The sequence below is a fragment of the Benincasa hispida genome, chromosome 12, assembly GCF_027475165.1.
Source record: "Benincasa hispida cultivar pf3 chromosome 12, pf3_genome.v1.1, whole genome shotgun sequence".
NCBI classification, from domain to species: Eukaryota; Viridiplantae; Streptophyta; class Magnoliopsida; order Cucurbitales; family Cucurbitaceae; genus Benincasa; species Benincasa hispida.
Window position 1 is genome coordinate 11,050,602 of NC_143489.1, and position 4,549 is coordinate 11,055,150.

The following is a 4,549-nucleotide window of genomic DNA, read 5'->3' on the forward strand; positions in this document are numbered from 1 at the left end:
GTGTTCTTATCGCTAGAGTAAATAGCGAAAATTAAGCTTGTGAGTTAAGTTGTGTTAAGGAATTAATTAAGTTTGCTAAAGCATGCCCGATGGCATTTTCACCTGTGAGAGTAGAAGTGAAGATGTTATTCTGCCTATCGAGAGAAGGTTGGAAGAATGCGTTAACTAAAGCGAGAAGTATTTCCAGAGATGGAAACAACCTTGCATTCATCACGTTCATCTTTGTTTCACCATAAAGATATGGGAACGCGTCTGATCACTGAGAGGTGTATGCCAAGGGAAAGTGGAACCTTAATTGTGTCCTTAACATGATTGACAAACATACGATGTTTTTACATTTTACTCTTTCTCTTTCTGCTTCATTCATAAGACTTTCCATCGCATTCATCGATTCTTTTGTACAACTTCACAGCCAGTCCTCAAACCTCAGTATCATGTATCTTGTATCTTGTATCATGTACCATAATAGTTTAAGAATTTACTTTATTAATGCATTTCTACTTTACTTTATTAATGCATTTTTACTTTCATCGCAATTTATATTTCTGTACACACCAACATTCTTTATTCATTATTAAAATTGGTCGTGTGTATCACATAAGTATCGCATTTAACGAAAACGATCCCCGTGTTCGACCTGGGATCATTCTGAGAAACTTGCATTGGAATTATACTTGGTTTCAGCGCAAGAAAACTTGTAACACACACTATTTCATCGCATACTACGAGGATATCACTATCAACGCATATACATAGACGTAGTATCGTATAAAATTATCTTTATCGCAAAGCACTTGAGCGCATTTAGAGCATTCATTCATTCATCAGCACATTAGATAGACAACTTCACATTTTATCGTTACAAGTTTATGGCAACATGAGCTTGTGTCATTCATATTCATCATTGTCTATATGCATAAAGATAAAGGCATTCAAATTTATAGTCAACAGGGACATGCAAGCGGGGGCGTCCTATACAAGGAGTTTGTATAAGACTTGACCACGAAGTGTTAACGTCTTGTTATATAACACTATTCATGATAGAGACTTCACATCTCTAGGATGACAATAGGTAACATGACCTCAATCCTGGGTGAGTTGGGAACTCTTGCCAGTGAGGGCAGTCCTTTGATTTGTATGGGTGCGAGTGGCTAGGTCGCCAATTCAAACCTACCATTTTGGGGATTTGTCTGATTTGGAAGCTGGGAACTCAGTTACACAAGATGGAATTCACTTCTTCCCTGAGGCAGGGGTAAGTAAAAAGATGGCTCCCTTAAGGGCTGATTCCGGGGCTTGAAGGATGTGGCGTCACACACTTTCTCCTGGCTCGAGAGGTGTTCACACATAGTTGGACTATGTTGTATTGTTCATTAGAGGAATCGGTCGTACTTAAGTAGTGAGATGTAACTACAGGGGCAAAATGGTAAATTGGCCCAGTTGTACTTACGAGCATCTGTGAAGGGTCATCGTACTCATGATTGGTTATATCCGATGGACACAGAAATATATCTATTGTAAGAAGAGTTCAACTGTTGGTCTTTAGTGGAATGCTTGACAGTTAACAGATGGTGGATGATAACTTGTAGAAATACAAGTTATTTATGCTGTTTTATTTAGATTATGTAGCAAAAAGAAGGGAAAGTTGCGTCGATAGTATAAGAATTGGCTGAGAAATACGAAAATTATGAAATGTTGTGAACACATTCATTAACCCCATTGCGATGGCGAAATAGAATGTTCCAGTCTTTGTTTTGCAGGAAAAAGGTCACTGCATGTGTTAATTGCTCGAGGATAAAATGTACAATGCATCTACATCCCATGTGCCAATCGATCAAGAACGAAGAAATGATCAATGCAATGATGGCGCATGCGACGATCAATCATGAATTCTAGCGATCAACACATTTCAACCGCATGCGGTAATCAAAACAACAACACTGCATGCGGTGATCGATCGAAGATGTGAAAAGCAACGCATTCGCGGATGATTCTGACAAGTGTACAACTTTCTGTTGTACAATTATGACAGATTGATCGTGGAGCAGAGAGGAATTTTCCATTATGCCATGGCAGAAATTATCCAAATTACACAATGGGACCACTAATACAAGAGCCAAGGTCTTGTCTATAAAACGCTTCCTTGAATTCATTGCAAAGGAGGTTGGTCTGAAGAGACTTTACAGAGAAAATCTAGGAGAACAACGAGACAAGGCTGAAAAGTGAGTCTCTGAGCAAGAAATTCTTCCTATTCCCAAAGCTGAAGCTCTATGCAAGAGGTCAATTCTACTGGGAAAGCAAGCCTGAGAAGGAAGCTTTCCACTACACTTCATCCATATGCCGACAAGCACAACGTGTCTAATCGGGATCTGTGTCAAGCCATTGACACTCTTTCCGTATTTGTTTCTATTCTTTAATTCATCTTCTGTGTTCATGTTCTTTAATCTTTCATTCACAATCATGTATCAAACGTTGATCTTTAGAATTAAATATCATTATCGTCATCATTATCATCTTTCTGTTCCTTTCCATATATTTATCATCCATTTTCTCCATCATGTGTTCTTAATCCCCTGGGTAAATGGGAAGGATTAAGAGAGTGAGTTAATCTTTGTTAAGGTATTCGGTTAAGTTTAGTTAAAGCATGCTCAACGGCATCTTCACCTGTGAGAGTATAAGTGAAGATGTTATTCCGTCTATCGAGAGAGGGTTAGAAGAATGCATTAACTAAAGCGAGAAGTATTTCTAGAGATGGAAACAACCTTGTGTTCATTACGTTCATCTCTGTTTCACCATAGATGTATGGGAATGCGGATGATCACTGATAAGTATACGCCAAGGGAAAGCGGAACCTTAGTTGTGTCCTTAACGAGATTGACGAAATTCGATATCCTTTCTCTCTACTCATTCTCTTTCTGCTTCATTCATAAGACTTCCATCGCATTCATTAGATTCTTTTGTACAACTTCACAGCCAGTCCTCACCCCTGTATATTAGTAGTTTAGTCATTTTATTTACAAGGCATTTTACTTTCAACACAATTTACATTTTCTGCATACAAACCAAATTCTTTATTTTTATGATAACCGGTTGCATATACGACATTCATATTTCATCTAAATGACAAAAATCCCCGTGTTTGACCTCAGGTCATTCTGAGAAACTTGCGTTGGAATTATACTTTGTTCCAGCGCAAAGAAACTTGTGACACGCACTACATCATCACATACTACGAAGCATATTATCATCAACACATACACTTAGAACGTAGTATCGCACAATATCTTTATCGCAAAGCACTTGAGCGCATAGAGCATCATTCATTCATTCATTAGTGCAATAGATAAAGATAGAGATAACAAATTTAATATTACAAGTTTATGGCAACATGAGCTTGTAACATTCATCTATCATCAAAGTGCATGCATATAAAAGAAGATTAGTGGATCTCGTGGCTAAAGAGTTTAGTTAGCTATTCACGTACCATTGGAGCTTCGAGCCACAGGTCCATTAGGTCCCCTGGGTAGCTTGGATAAAGTCGAGAACAAGTATTTGGGTTAATTTGAAATGTTCAAATTGATAAGAGGAAGTTCGATTATATATGATATAATTGGACTGGTTAATTATATATGATGTAATTGGCTAAATGTATGAGATACATTATTATGGAGGAAATTAGATATAAATATGATTTATATCAAGTAGAGGAGAAAATACTATAGTAGATATGTGATATCAAACTATAGGTTAAAAAATATAATATGATTATATTTATTAATTAATTGATTGATTAATTATATGATAATTAATCCTTTTTCCATGTTCGGACGTGGATTAGTAGGCAGCATCAGTTATGGTAACCAATGAGTTAAAAATGAAAAAAGTTTTCATTTGGCATCGTGCAATCGATATTCATTCTTCCACCCAAAAGATTTCATGAAACGATCGTCTGAGAGCCTATACGATAGTTGCTTCTCCACCTAAACGATCATCCACCTCGCGATTTAACTAAACGATCGTACACCTTTTCCTAAACGATCGTTTAGCATATCCTACACGATCGTGTATCTCCTCTATGCGATAAGCACTTCTACTATACGATAGCGTTGTTTTCTCTCCCACTTGCTTATCGCCTGCATGACTCGTTTTTCCTCTGCCCTCTACCAAATTCACCAAAGCCCACCTTTTGGGTATTCACTCTAAGAATACTCGGGGCTCATTAGTGGTGGTTTCATCCCCGTTGCGGCATTCGTGTTCGCGTTCATCATGCAGTTGCAGTCGACACTCCCGTCGGGCATTGGTAAATCTCTTGGAGGGTTTCTGTTGCGTTGGAGTTCCGGAGTGTGAAGATAGTCTTCAACTGGTATGGAACTCTATCCCTTATGATTTTGTTTGTTCTTAGCATGTCGATATTTAGATTTATTTGCATAATTGTATGTGTTGAATGTATATTGTTCTATTTTGGTCACTGTGAGATTGGAGCGATCCGAACGCACTCAGAGAACTCTTGGTATGAGATTCTTCAATTGGTATCAGAGCCAGGCTCTGATAC